Genomic DNA, 16,128 nt, shown 5'->3' on the forward strand with positions numbered 1-16,128 from the left:
TAGGCACGAACTCTAGACCACAGATTATTAACGTGAAGAGGAGCTCGACAATATTACTCAAAACTGTATAAAAGCATGAATGTTTAGATGTCCAGCTCTCTCTCTCCTCTCTCTGACAGGCTGGTACTCATTGCGGGTGTTGAGAGCCAGATAGCTATCTGTATTTCTTTGTAACAGAATAAAGATCTGTGAATCTTTCTAGCCCGTGATTGGTGTATTTTCTTTTATGGTACTCAGCCTCGATATTTTCTCATTCTTCCAAAGGGGCACTTACGTTTTCCATCAAACCCACTAACACTACAATCAGGCCCATCAATATCCTGGCCTGGCTGTGCACACTGCAGAGGGACCACAGTGAGGCTAGCCAATGTGTCTAGGACCACAAGAGTTTTGTGTCCATTGATATACACATGTTCTAGATAGAGTTGAGTATTATTGGCAACTGCAATCTCTTCTGGAGACCCAGTACTGTTCCCACTCAGTGTGACCAATCCACATTCGGCCACTCCCTGGCCTAGTGGGAAGTCCTTCTCTGGGAGGACCACACTAGTGATGGCCTCTTCCAAGATTCCAACATTCACTATGCTTGCTTGGGTAAGCCTTTGGAAACAGGGTCCCTTTTCTATGGTCGAACTCCTTACACACATAACAACCTCTGTGTGGTGCAAATGTGGACATACCAGTGTTAACAGTGTTAGGGGTGCCTACACTCATCTTTTCAGTTTGTATGGCTGAACTAAAGTTTTGGGAATTCCCTTCATTCTTTTGAGGACCTGACTTTAAAGAGGATTGGGTTGGACCTTTATCCTTCCCATCCTTGTTAACTTTTTTGTCTGAAGATTTCTCCTCCAGTTTAGGTGTGGTCGCCTGAGCCTTTTTCTAGGCTGGAGTACTCCCAAACCTGTAGGCAGCCTTTGCAAGCTCCCTAGGGTCTGTGATAGCCTTGTCCACAAGGTGCTGGTGTAGGTCAACCTCACAATTCGTCAATACATGCTCACACATGATTAAATTGGACATCCCTTTAAATGTGTCAACTTTGTTACCAGCCACCCACCCGCTCAGATATTTCAACAAGTGTTTGAATGCTTCAAAGGTCTGGCCACTTTTCTTTCCGAGCACTTTGAAGCTCTTGAGATACTGTGAGGAGGGCTGCCTTCATGCTCCCATAAACAGGCCTTTTGTCTGGAGTTAACTGAAGAATTGCATCAGTCCCTGGTATTGGTAAGCGACTAGTCAGGGCTGCACCCCACAGTACTTCGTCCACCTCCTGTAGCTGAAAAGCAAGCTTGAGTGCCTCAAATCAGTCACAAATATCCTTCGTCACTTTGTAAGCTTTCTCTAAGTCTTGCTGCCTGGGCTTATCCCGGGTACTCTGGTTTGAGCCACTACTGCTGCTTTCACTGGAGGTGGATTTGTTGGCCTCCTTCCTCTCGTTGAGCGCCAGATTGCATTTCTTGTTCTTCTAGCGCTAGTCTCCTCTCCTCTAGGAGGAGATTTCTAGCTGCTACCTCGTTATCAACCAGAACAATTAAAGTGCCACTTAGAAACATTGCCGAGGCCTGGGACCTGCAGGATGCAGCCCTAACCCCTGAGCTCACTGACACTCTTGAGTGTTTGGAAACCACTCTCACCCACCAGATGGATGGTTGGCGAGAAACACTGCTAATTCTGCCTTCCTCATCATCTTCCCCTACCCCTCATTCAGGTACATGGGCTAGACCATCCCCTGGTTTCTTTTCCCCAAATGCTCTCGCTTCTAACCATGTTGGCAGGTTGGTCAGCATCCCAGGTTTATTAGCCTTAGTGCTGTGGGAAAGTCCCCTCTCTTGACATAGGACATGCAGGACATCCGTGCTCATGCCGTTCACAGTCTCTATGTCAAATCTATGATTATTACAAATACCTAGCAGTGTCTAAACGTTGCCTGCAACAGTACTTCTATCCTTGGTTGACTAAGCTGTGCGCAAGGCTCTAACCCAGTGATGCCCAACATGTAGCTCGCGAGCAACACGTTGCTCTCCTGACCATAAAATGTTGATCTGGGCCATTACGTGGAGGCCAATAAGAAGGACATTAAGGGATTAGACATTAATGGCAGTGTACCCTGAGCCAGAACTGCACAGGAAGGCGAGCCCATCAGCCTGCTCTATTTGACAGGCATGACATAATGTTAGTTGTTGAAGCATTAGCTATAAAGGCATCAGTAGAGTGGTCTGAGTGGTGGCCAGGCCAGATGGGTCCAGGGAGCAAGGGGGTGGCTCTACAAATGAATCTCCTGGGGCTTCAGATGAGACGATCCCCAGTGATTGAAGAGACTCTGAAGCACAGAAACTAGGCTGGCCTGGATATCCACATCAATACTGATTGTACTGCTCTGTAATCAGAATTAAAAATGACTCCCTACTGAATCCATAATTATTGAGACAGTCCCTGTTTTAGCGCTCTAATATTTCTATGCTACTTGGAGCTCTGGTACACTATGAGGTGCATCGCTGCCTGGATCAAGTACACAATCTGTGAAGAAAATGTTGCTGTCAACTGAGCCTTCCCCTGCTGCACTCAGGTAGACAGTAAAGGGGTTAGTTGCTGAATAGTACGAAAATAAGTCAGACAATAACTGACTTCAATGCCCAACTGTCAAGGAAATGCTAATAAGATTCTTTTGTATGTGTATGATTTGTGTTTATTGCCAAAATGCAAATTCTTTTTCTTTAAAATATTCAACACTAATCGCATAATCTTTGTGAAGACATTTCCATCTTCTGTTTCTACTTTCCAGTACGGAAGTGCATTAATAAAAAAAATAATCAAACCAAATTCTCATGTTTGTGTTCTGGTGACAATTGCCAACTTCTGTGTTTTTATACAGCTGGTACCTGCATATTGGACAAATAAGTGGCAAGCATGCTCAAAGTATCCTTCTTAAACAATTTGCTTATGCCAAATTCTTTACATGTGAAGTTTGTGTTTGCGGGCCCTATGCATCAAAATTTGCACAAATGTGACATGCTCATTGTATGATGCTTTTCTTATCTGGCATGTGACTAATGGGTTATTAAGGGAATGAGGTACACATTGTGCACAATTAATTAGTGCAGCTACCAATTGCAATTCACTTAAATTACTGAAAATAATTTTCTAGTGATATAGTAATTATTTTTTATTTAGTATAGATTCTTCCTACTTCTAAATTCTGCAAGAACAGACATTACCCAATGTAATGTACTGAATTCATCAACCGCGAACGATGAATGACTAAGTCAAACCTGCCACAGGTTTGAATTTGCGAAGTGCAGGCTGACCCCATGTCAAGGGTGTGCACTTAACAAATGAGGTATACAACCATAAACATATACAGGGTAATTCATAGAATTTCGCACAAAAGTGGCACACGCGGCTGGCGCACAGTGAGCGCGTGCGAATGTCTGTGCCAGCCGCGTGCGCTAAAATCGATTTCCGCGCACAGGGTATTCATGGATTTTAGCCTCCAAAACCAGCCGTGGCGCAGAGTGGCGCAGCGACCCTGCAGCAACGCCAGTTACGCCCCCAAGAACGCCCTCGTGCAAGGAAAAGCCATCAAAATTCCCAATTCAGCGCAAAGGGCTGCGCTAACCCTGGACCAGTTTACAGGGCTGCCAAACAGCAAACGCCAAGCGGGGAACGTGTATTACTGGGGTGCGCGTGAAGTTTCACACGCAAAAGGGCCTGTGCGAGTGGGGTACGTGTATTACTGGGGTTCGCGGGAAGTTTCACACGCGATTTCAGCAGGGTACGTGTATTATGGGGTTCACGGGAACTTTCTCACGCGAAAGGGCCTGTGCGAGTGGGGTACGTGTATTATTGGGGTGCGCGGGAAGTTTCACACGCGATTGGGCTGGTACGTGTATTTCATGGGTGCGCGGGAAGTTTCACATGCGAATGGCCTGGGTACGTGTATTTCAGGGGTGCGCGGGAAGTTTCACACGCGATTGGCCTGTGTACGTGTATTTCAGGGGTGCGCGGGAAGTTTCACACGCGATTGCACCTGGGTACATGTATTTGAGAGGTGCGCGGGAAGTTTCACACGTGATTGGCCTTGGTACGTGTATTTCAGGGGTGCACGGGAAGTTTCACACGCGATTGGGCTGGGTACGTGTATTTCAAGGGTGCGTGGGAAGTTTCACACGCAATTTGCCTGGGTACGTGTATTTCAGGGGTGCGCGGGAACTTTCACACGCGATTGGCCTGGGTACGTGTATTTCAGGGGTGCGTGGGAAGTTTCACACGCGATTGGCCTGGGTACGTGTATTTCAGGGGTGCGTGGGAAGTTTCACACGCAATTGGCCTGGGTATGTGTATTTCAGGGGTGCGTGGGAAGTTTCACACCCGATTGGCCTGGGTACGTGTATTTCAGGGGTGCGCGGGAAGTTTCACACATGATTGGCCTGGGTACGTGTATTTCAGGGGTGCGTGGGAAGTTTCACACACGATTGAAGTAGGGTACGTGTATTACCGGGCTGCGCATAAAGTTTCACATTCGATTTTGCTGTCAGAGCAGGGAACGCGTATTTCGGGGTTGCGCGGGGAGTCCTACATGTGAATTGGCAGTGTGGGTCCTCCCAGGTGTCTGCTCTACCCCCTCCACGGCCCCTGCAGGCAGCCCACACCACAGGGGACTACCCCGCACCCCTGGTCATGTCCCGCAGGCAGCACATCCACCATGGGAATGCCCCCCACCAAGCCACATGTCACGTTGCAATATGATCACCAACTCATGTCTCCCAGCACCCCCACACCCAGCAGTGCAGGGCACCTGCCAGCAGGCCCCCACACGTGTCCCCCAGTACCACTACCCCCCAGCAGTCAGGGGCACCTGCCAGCAGGCCCCCACACATGTCCCCCAGCACCCCCTTCCCCCCAGCAGTCAGGGGCACCTTCCAGCAGGCCCCCACACATGTCCCACACATGTCCCCCTGCACCCCCTCCCCCCAGCAGTAAGGGGCACCTGCCAGCAGGCCCCCACACATGTCCCCCTGCACCCCCACCCCCCAGCAGTCAGGGGCACCTGCCAGCAGGCCCCCGCACATGTCCTCCTGCACCCGAACCCCCAGCAGTCAGGGGCACCTGCCAGCAGGCCCCCACTCATGTCCCACACATGTCCCCCTGCACCCCGACCCCCCAGCAGTCAGGGGCACCTGCCAGCAGGCCCCCATACATGTCCCCCAGCACCCCCATCCCCAGCAGTCAGGGGCACCTGCCAGCAGGCCCCCACACATGTCCCCCTGCACCCCCAGCAGTCAGGGGTACCTGCCAGCAGGCCCCCACTCATGTCCCCCCGCACCCCCACCACCCAGCAGTCAGGGGCACCTGCCAGCAGGCCCCCACACATGTCCCACTCATGTCCCCTTGCACCCCCAACCCCCAGCAGTGCAGGGCACCTGCCAGCAGGCCCCCAGTCATGTCCCCTTGCACCCCCACCCCCCAGCAATGCAGGGCACCTGCCAGCAGGCCCCCACTCATGTCCCACTCATGTCCACTTGCACCCCCAGCAGTGCAGGGCACCTGCCAGCAGGCCCCCACACATGTCCCCCAGCACCCCCACTCCCCAGCTGTGCATGGCACCTGCCAGCAGGCCCCCCACACATGTCCCACTCATGTCCCCTTGCACCCCCACCCCCCAGCAGTCCAGGGCACCTGCCAGCAGACCCCCACTCATGTCCCCTTACACCCCCACCCCCCAGCAGTGCAGGGCACATGCCAGCAGGCCCCCACACATGTCCCCCAGCACCCCCACCCCCCAGCAGTGCAGGGCACCTGCCAGCAGGCCCCCACTCATGCCCCACTCATGTCCCCCAGCACCCCCACCCCCCAGCAGTCAGGGGCACCTGCCAGCAGGCCCCCACACATGTCCCACACATGTCCCCTTGCACCCCCACCCGCCAGCAGTGCAGGGCACCTGCCAGCAGGCCCTCACTCATGTCCCACTTCCCCCAGGTCATGACGATCCTCAATCATGGCCCTTATGGCCAGCCTCCCCAGCCCAAAGACCCAACCAAGTATTGCATCCACCCACATAGAAAAGGCAATTACATGATACAACCCCAATGGCAAGTATGTAAATTAACACATGTCCGTCACACACACACAATGGTTGCAAGTGAATGTGAAAACCCATATCATGACATGCATGAAACCAATGAGATAATACCACACATCGAAGTATGAAGAAAAAAATGTATTAAACGCAACATGAATGGAATTAAAATCAAACAAACAACAATGGGAATAAAAAAAGAAAAGCTGCATGTCCGTAAAATAATGAAAAACAAGAAATCATAATCCAAAGGAAAGGTGTCCAAAGTCACAGTCCAACAAAGCAAATCCAAGGGAAAAACAAAAGTGAAAACCATTGCTCCATGGGGAAATCCAAAAAAAAGATATGAATCCAATAGTGAACTATATACAGATGAACAATCCAGGGTCCATGATCCCAACTGAAGAAATGAAACCTATCAAAAATACTACCTAATGAAAAAATATATACAGAAACGTGGTGCATTGTCCAAGCGCAACCAAAATAAAGAAAAAACCAAAGTAAACCTAACACTATTTAACCATTTACAAGGGCAGCGGGCTAGTCCGACGGCTCACTTTTGGATGTCCTGGGTTAGGGCATCATCGAACTCCTGCTCAATGTCCCGGAGGCGGTCCTCTTCCATGGCCCCGAGGGTTTGCAGGGACGACGACATGTTCCCCTCCAACTCCCTGCGAATTGCCTCGAGGCACTCGGCCCACCTCAGGGCCCTCCGCATGGAGTTCTCCGCCCTGACCATCGTGAGCCGTGCCTCTTCTGCCCGCTGCCACTCTGCATCTATGGCATGGCCTAACCGCTGCCACACGGAAGACACTTCCCATCCTGGGTCCTCCTGCCCTCTGGCCGATGCCTGCCCCTCCGATGACGAAGGCCCCGAGCCATCATGGCTCCCACCTTGTTGCTGCTGCTGCTGTGCCTCTGCCCGTGCCCTGGCTCTTGCTGCCTGCACATCCTCCTCTGGCTGGGGTGCAGTTGTTGAGGTGGCCACCCCTGCTGGACGTCCGACTCCTGACTGTGGCAGGGATGTGTCCTCCACCAGCCTGGCAGCAGGGTCAGAGGCAGTTCCACAGGGCACCCAGGTGACATATGGGTGGGAAGATGGCACGGAGTACGACTGGCGCATAGGGGGCTCAGTTGAGGAGGGGTTCAGAACAAGGCCCAGCAAACGGAGGAATCCGGCCCTGGTGACCTGTCCCAGTAGGTTGACGTGGTCAATGAGCCATTCGAGACGACATAGAGTCTCCCCATGAAAAGACTGCATTTCGCCTCACATGGCCCGTTGACGCAACGCCACACCACTCAGGACAGGCTCAACCCAGTCCCGGATAGCCACGTCCGCAGGCAGAGGAAGGCCAGTTGTCATAAGCTCATCCCCTGCCTGAAAATGGGTCTGGACGTAGGTATCCCTGCTGGTGCAGGATGATGCAGTCACAGGATCGGGGACAGGATTACACACAGGCACCACCGCAGTGGCCTGTGCTGCCTCCTGTCCCTGCCCCTGCACTGCACCACTAGCACCAGTGGAATCCCCACCTCCAGATCCCGTCTCTGTCCCTTGCACGGCCTCCTCCTCCACCAAACCCCCCACCAACCTGGATGACTCCGTGCCATCTTCCCTCATCGGGCCCTGTGGGGTCTCGGCTGCACCTTCTGCTGCCGAGGAGTCCAACTCCAACCTCCGCCTCTTGGACCTCCCCTCGGCCGCTGCGACCTGGGACGTGGCACCGGACTCCTCACTCCCCGACGAGATGCCAACCTGGGAGGGGAGCCGGGCCTTATGTCTCCGGCTCGCGGTGCGATCCCTGCCGCTGTGCTCCACAGCACCCTCTCCGCCCTCTTCATCACTCGACGCTGCAGACAGGGAGAGATAGGACACAGGCATCAGGGCACTGTACAATGGACTCATACACACATGACAGTTGCAGACGAGTGTCATTGTCAAACTTCAGGCATGGCATTACAATCCCCAACACACATGTCATTTCAAATCACACACATGAGCTATTCCACAGCCATGTCACAACAGCCAGCACCATCCATACACATACAACAGCATGAGCAGGCAAAGGTGAGCCAGACATCACATGAGACACAGGGAGTGCACTAGACATGCACACACGCCACCACACTTACATGCATGTGCACACTTCCACCAAGTGTTGCAGTGATGAGATCGGCATCCATGTCACATCTGGCAATCAGTCTTCTACATATCAGTCTCACATGCATCCATGTTGCATGACAGTTGCACACTTGTCAGATACACATACATGCACATGTACACAGTGCAGATACATGCAGCTGGAACCAACATCCATGTGTGACACCACAACCTTGACAACTGGCATACACAGTCATTCAAACATGTGTGCTCACACATCTGCATTTGGCTTGCATGCTTACCCACAAATACACCATCCATGTGTCTCACACATGAAAGGACTCGCATGTGTCAGCCTCACGGCCCTGTACATACACATCCATACATGGCCCTACAAAACCACATGTGGAACCTGCACACTACTGGCACACCACCACACGCACAGCTTCCAATCAGTATGCATGTACACTTACCGCTCGACTCCAGACGGGTGTGCCTCTCAAGGACCTGGACGTGGAGCGCTGGGCATACGCATTCCAGGACCTCATTTGGTCTTCCGACAGATGGCCCCGGCGCCCCTTAGCATCCGCTGCCTTCAAGAGGCGCCGGGCTTTGTTGAGGGTCCTGGACCTGAGGTCCTCCCAGCGCTTCTTGACATGATTTAATTCGCGGATTGCCACCCCCTCCGCATTGATGGCAGTCACAATGTCCGTCCAGATCCTGGTCCGTCCTTCCTTGTCGGCGCGCGGCCTTCCGAAGAGGGCATCATGCTGCCCCAGGACTTGCTCCACCAGGACACCAACTTCGGTGGCAGTGAAGCTGGTGGCTCTCTGCCTCTCTGGCTGGGGGTTGCCATTGCCGCCAGATGGTGTAGTGCTGGACATGGCAACCCCAGAGGCAGGAGTGGGTGGGCAACTGGGTCCTGGGGATGGGCTGTGGAGCGATGGAATCCCAGTCGGGAGTCTTCGGTTCCAGCAGGGGTGGTCACAGCAACAGCACCCCTGGCTGATGTGCAGGCAGCAAATGGCAGGGCACGTGGGCAGCAGGCAATCAGGCAGCAGCAGATGGCAGGTGGGAGCGTACTCGGGGCTCTGGGGGGGGCAGTAATTCGGCCTTCTGGGCAGGAGTGTGGTCTTCCGTGTGTGAATGTGTGGCCAGCTTGATACGGAGTGATTTGGCACGTGAAAATCTTGCACGTCAGCGTGTAATTCGAGAAAAGGCCCTTAGCGCGTAAGCGCGTCAGCGCACGTACACGATTTCATTGGACCAAAGGCCCTTAGTGCGTAAGCGCGTCTGTGACCTAACGCGCGCGGGTGTTTCCTTCATAGCACGTGATGACAGAGCACACATGGAAAAGCTGCATGTCCAAGTGTCAGCACGTGTAATTGGAGGAAAGGGCGCGTACACACGTAAGTGATGTGTACATGTGGGCCGGTTTAAAAGGTACGTGTAGGACGCCATTTCCTTGTACATGCTTTTTGTGGAGAGCGAGTGGGTGGATTCTGTACTTCTTGTCAGTTCACACGTGATTACTTCACAGCGTTTCAAGTTCGTACTCCCTGTTACCTCTGACAGCTTTCATTTTTCTACTTTTTTTGGGCCTGTTTCCTCAAACAGTGTTCACTTCTCCTTTTGTCCTGTCTCCTCAGACAGCGTACAATTCTTCTATTGGCAGGGGTTTTGCCAACGCGCACATGCGCGTATTTGTCACGTTCTTTTTCCAGGCAGACGGTGAGTTCCGCAACTGTCATACTTAGCAACTGTGCTTGCCCCGTGTGTCGCGTACCCCTTCAGAGGTCATTGTAGGCTGCGTGTATCACGCTTACGCTTATTTTTGTGTTTCTGGGTGCCACAGCGTAGTGCGGGTGCATTTTTCCACGCACGTGGTCTACGAGTGGTTGCTTGCACAATTATTTTTGTTTTTGGGCTGCCAGTGCGTTGCGTGACCCATCATCTTCCCCCAGGGGTCACAGACAGCTTGTTAGAGCACTAGGGTACAAATTCCATCTAGTACCCTACCCCTTTGACCCCCAATTGCCGAGGACAATAGTTTACTGCTCCTCCCATACGCACAACAACATCAGTGCCATGGTTGGGAGGTGACCAAGCGGTAAGGGAGGCAAAGGTGGCCGACCTTCAATAGCTGGACATGGTGGGCGCGGTATGGGACGTGGCCGGGATTTGCAGGGTGCCCCTATACCCCCATGTGTGAAGGACCAATTAGGGACACCCATGACCCCCCCCATGGTTGAGGGAAATATGGCTGAGACCATCCCAGCTCAGCCCTTGTTGGACCAGCCCATTGTGACACCTGACCTGGCACAGGATGACTCCCTGGCTGACTTCCAGGCCAGCAAGTCAAAGCCACGTGTGGCGGTGCAAGTTGTCACCAAGCCACGTGGATCTGGGGCAGCTATGTCATCTGCTGCCCCAAGTATGCAGGGGGGTGAGGCTGCAGCTCCATCCGCCCCAGCTCTGACTCTCCCAGGCAGGGCAGTGTCGGTCCTGGTCCATCATACTGATGTTCCCCCTGCCAACATCACACTTCAGACAATGCCTGACCAAGTCCTATGGTCAATGTGCATTCGCACACTCCAACAACCCAGTCCACCGGTGATTCTGCCCCTACTGACCAGAGCAGCGTTAGCCACTCTGGCTCCGCTCCACCTTCTAAAAAGAGGAAGAAGGGTGCTCTGGCACGACAGGCTGAGACCCCAGGCATGGCTACACACTCCGGTACCTCAAGGAAGCCTTGCTTCAATGATTCGGAACTTGATGCACTTGTGAGCTATGTGTTGCAACATAGCCACGAAATGGTGGTGACTGCAGGGTCCAAAACCACACCTGGTCAACGTAAGGCACACTGGCAGACCATCGCCAACCACATAAGTGCCCTTGGATTTGTGAGGCGCTCAGCTGATGGTTGCTACAAGCGGTGGAACGATCTGAAATGCAGAGCAAAGAACAAGCTGGCCTCAAGTCATGCCGCTACTCTGGTGACTGGTGGTGGGTCTCCACAAGAGGACAACAAACTCACTGAACATGAGTCTGTTTCTGGGACCTTCGTCACAGAGGAACAGATCTGAGGTGTGGGGAACTACCCGATTATGACACATTGTCCGGTGAGTGCCCATGCGTATGTGTGTAATGCATGTGTATGTTGTTTGGGTGACGGGTTCTGATTGAGTGGCAGGTGAGGGTTTTTGTGGCTGATTAGTATGGGTCACCCATGTGCTTCATCCAAAACATTCTGCGGCCTTGAATTTGGGTGTGACACTATCCCTTCTGCCCACAGTAGTAATTTAGCGCAACATTACGGCAGCTGCCCTTGAGGTGGCATCATGCAACAACATTGTTTGTATTTTTCAGTGTTCTTTCAGGCTGATTGTTTCAATTCTCCAACTTTTGCAACACATTCCTCAGCCCTATTGTGACATATGTGACATGCTTCTGTCATTGAAGAACACCACATTGGCCCACATATGTCACCTTGGTAGTTGAGTGATTCGACCATTCAGGCTGAATGAGTATTGTCCTGATCACATGATGTTTTTGGGCCTGTTTGAATGTGGAACATGCTAGTTGTTTCCTGTCATGTTGAAGTGCACAACCATTGATGTGTACATGGCCCTGCAATCACTGTATTTTTGTACACTGGATGTGTTGCAGTGTATGGCACATGGTGTATCTTTTCACACTATGTGGCATTTTTCATCTCTTCATGTCCATCTCACATGGATGGGTGACAGTACTCATTCACTGACATATGGATGTACTTGTGGAATGTACCATGGCTATGGTACATGCCATCTGTGTGATGGCATGTGTCATTTATGTGTATAGGACATGCCACTCACAGGCCAATGTGTGATGGCAGTGCTACCCAGCATGCAGCAAATGTGTTGCTCTTCCATATTGGTGTCATCAGTGTCTGACTTTTGCCTCCCCTTCCAACTCTGTGACAGTGCATGCATGGGAGGGTTATAGTCATGTGGGACATATGTAAATCATGTACTGGTTCTGTAGCTTGTCAGGCCTATTTGTGTGCTATGGTGCTAATCCCTGTTTCCATTTTTTGTCTTTCATGTTTTTGCAGGGGATGACACACGTGATGCTGTTGAGGTTGAGGAGATGGTGCAGACCCAGGAGGAACCTGAGGCACAACCGGCCACCAGTGGGGGACGTGGTGTGGTGGTGGGTGAGAACCAACTCTTGCTGCAGACGATTCTGTCCAGGGGTGTCTCTGGGTGCACCTCCCCAGACCTCTATTCAGGTGTTGATTCGGATGATGAGACCTATGTGGCGTCGCAGGTAAGTGTTTCTGTAAGGGGTTCTGTTCTGTCCAACCCACCTGCACCAGGGGTAGAACCCTCTATGGGGATGTCAGTGTTGGTTAGTCAGCCTTTGGCGGTTACGGGTGCAGGGTCACACTCCACAACATCTGATCCTGTTCCTGGGTCAGCAGATCAGAGGGGGAATGCAGTCCTGCAGCCTCAGGCAGTGCCGGCACAGCAAGGCGCAGATCACCTTGCCCCAAACAGGTGTGGTGCCCGTCGACATGGTGGCCGTACGCCAACAGGCAATACCGCATGGGAACAATCCAGTACGGTATGGCAAACCAACAGGCAGCATCAGATGAGATGATAGCTCAAGCAATGGAGAGGGTGGCCACTTCCATTGTCCCCCCTGAAAGGCAGATGGAGCAACTACAGCAGGCAACAGAGTCCATTTGCCAATCACACAGGGAGGACATGTTGATGTCCAACAGGGACAGACGGGCGGCACTGGAGACTCTACGCCAATCGATATTAATAGAGTCCCAGGGCCACAAGGAAGCCCTGAGGGTAGAACTCCATCACCTCAGGGAGACTCTTGTTGACCTTGAGACTTCCACTAACTTGAGGACAGAATAGCAGCTGGAACGGCTCACACGTTCGCTCTCAGCTGAGATGCAGGCAACTCGGGAGGAGATCCGGGCATCACGTCAGGTGCTGCATGGGGATCTCCGCACTATAATCCTCCAGAACGAGACCTTCCACACCCGCATGCTTGCTGCCATGGAGGACCATACCATGGCTTTGTGTGGGCTGCCTCCAATAGCACCACCACCTCCTGTGGCAGCAGCAGAGGGTAATGAGAGCGACAGCAGCAGTTCTCCCACATTGGCATAGCTGTGCAGGCCTTGAGCCCATGGAGGTGTTTTTTTTTCCAACATCCACACAGGTGGCTGTTGGAGCGCACCCTGTCCTCGGACCTCCTGTGTGGCCTCCCCCCCATCCCGGCCCCCACATGGGCATTTTTGATTTTTTGATTTTTGATTATTTATTTTTTATTATTTTTTTACAGTGTTTTGCCTTGTGTGGCTCCTGTGGGCATCCACTGTATTCCGGCTGGCCACATGCAGGCTTGTCCTGAGTTTGGGTTTGATGCTTGGGTTCGTGAGACACACACCCCTCCTGCTTCCCGTTTCCATGGGCTTGCAAAGGGTGTGACCAAGTGACAGTGATGTACACAGTGATGTTGGGCTCCCATGAGCTGTGTGGTCAGTCTGTAGTCAATACTGTGTAGACATTCCTTGTGTATATTGTTGTTGTATTGTACACTGCATGTTGGAATTATGTATGCTTCTGCTTCCATGTCTCCCTCTGAATTTGCAGGTTCATTCCTCATGTCTTCACAAGGCCGTCTACTTTGGAGATGGAGTTCATGTTGTATGCAGTACACAGACAAGTTTTGAAGCCTGCAAGACTACAGTTGGAAGGGGGCGATGTGGTGGCATATTCAGGATGTAAGACTACGACTACTTTAACTTAGTACTGTCATGTTTTAGTTATGTTTGAGCTTGTGTAGCTGCATTGTATTGTTGGTAAGTATTTGGTCATGTGTGTTGTTAGTTCAACATTACTGGGAGCATATTGTGTGTGGCCAGTTTCCATTAGGGACACTGTACTTTGTGACACTTTTGTCAGGTTTTCGGGATTGCTTTGTTTGCTCTCACATAGGATGACATGCCATGGTGTGTTGGGTGGCGGTGCTGGGGAGGGGTTGGGTGACATGGCACTGTTCTCATGTTGTATTTTGCAAGGGGGTAATGCATTTGGCAGCATATGTGTCTTTTGATGACACAGCATTGGTGGTGTTTCTGTAGGTAGGGATGCACACATTGTGACACTTCCAGGTGACCAATCTCAGGATGGCATGGTTGTGACAGTTGACTGTCCCTTATGTCATCATCATTGATTGTCAGCTGGTATGTGGCAGGGCTGTGTGCACTCCACAGGGGTGTGATTCTAAGTGAAGTAATTTGCCGCCAGCTGCGTTCCGGCTGCCTCACCCAGTGCCCTTTCCCCTCCCATGCGCAGTGGGCATGCATGTGGTTGGGGATGTGGGGGCACCACCATGTCCACCAGCAGGCCCGGGCGTGTTGCAACGTTGTGCAGGACACATGCTGCCACTATGATCCTGCACACTACTGGGGGAGCGTATAACAGCTGCCCGCCAGAACGGTCAAGGGAGCAAAAGCGTGATTTGAGCACTCCGAATGTGCGCTCCACTATGCCCCGGGTTGCAATATGGGCTGTGTTGTATCTTACCTCGGGTGGCGTGGTGGGGTTACGAATTGGCATCATCATGTGGGTGCTCAGAGTGTAGGCACTGTCCCCTGGGGAGGTGGTGATGGGTATCATTAGTAGGGTTGTGACATTACTCAGTATCTGGCATGCATGCATGTGCTGTGGCATTTATACTCACCAAGCAGCCATGTATCGCCATGCCGCCCAGCTTCTAGGTCCTGGTTTAGGGTTGACATTCTGTAAATGAAACTGTCGTGGGTGGACCCTGGATAGTTGGCATATACTGAAGTGATGATTCCCTTGGCATCACATACTACCTGCACGTTGATGGAATGCCAGTGCTTGCGGTTTCTATAGATGTGCTCTGATGCCCTGGGGGGACGTAGAGTCACATGGGTGCAATCAATGGCACCTAGGACTTTGGGGAATTGTGCCACCCCATAGAAATCCTGGACGGCAGCCTGCCTTCCTGCAGGTGTTCTGGGCAGGTATATGTGACTGCGTACTGATGGGCGTGCAGTCATGATGGCCAAGACCTGGTGTAGGCAGCGTGACTGCGTGGCCTGTGTCACCCCCCCCCACTATGGCACTTGTCCGCTGAAATGATCCGGTGGCCAAAAAGTGCAGTACATTGAGGACCTTCTCCAGGGAGCTGAGTGCTTGGGAGCATAGGGTGGGTGATGTGAGGTCATCCTCCCACTCACTGACCAGGTCGAGTATTATGTGAGGTGGAAACCTGTACCTCCCATACACCTGGTCATCAGGCATGCCAAAAAGGCTGGTTCTAGGTGTGAAAATTCTGGGCCTGACTATCCTCCTCCTCCTGCGGTATCCCACGACCACTGCTGCTAGGAACGGTATGTTCATCCTGGCGTCTGAGCTTGCTTGTTGTTTGCGCGCACTTTTATGCTGTGCGGGTCCATGTACGCCTGCTTCCTTCTGGCGTACGTGTTTCCGGATTAGCGCGTCTTTTTTGGCGTTGCATTTGCCTCCTGTACTTCCCCGCCCACCCCAGTAATACACGTACCCTGCTTGCCCAGGCCCAATGGCGTGTAAAACTTCCCGCGAGCCCCTGAAGTACACGTACCGTGATTGCCCATGCACAATCGCGTGTAAAACTTCCCGCGAGCCCCTGAAGTACACGTACCCCGCTCGCCCAGGCACAATCGCGTGTGAAACTTCCCACGCACCCCCGAAATACCCGCTATTGTTGACACAGCGGGTGTCCGTGTTTGTCGCATACCCCTTTGCACGTCATTTTTCCTAGAGGGCCACAGTATGGGACATTCATCAGAGCTGTATATACAGGCTTTTTGTTAGCACACATTTTTTTAATGCGCAGGGACGCTACCCCCTGCCTTCGTGTGGCGGACATGTGTTGA

The sequence above is a fragment of the Ambystoma mexicanum genome, chromosome 9 (assembly GCF_040938575.1).
Source record: "Ambystoma mexicanum isolate Mex_15411 chromosome 9, UKY_AmexF1_1, whole genome shotgun sequence".
Classification (NCBI taxonomy): domain Eukaryota; kingdom Metazoa; phylum Chordata; class Amphibia; order Caudata; family Ambystomatidae; genus Ambystoma; species Ambystoma mexicanum.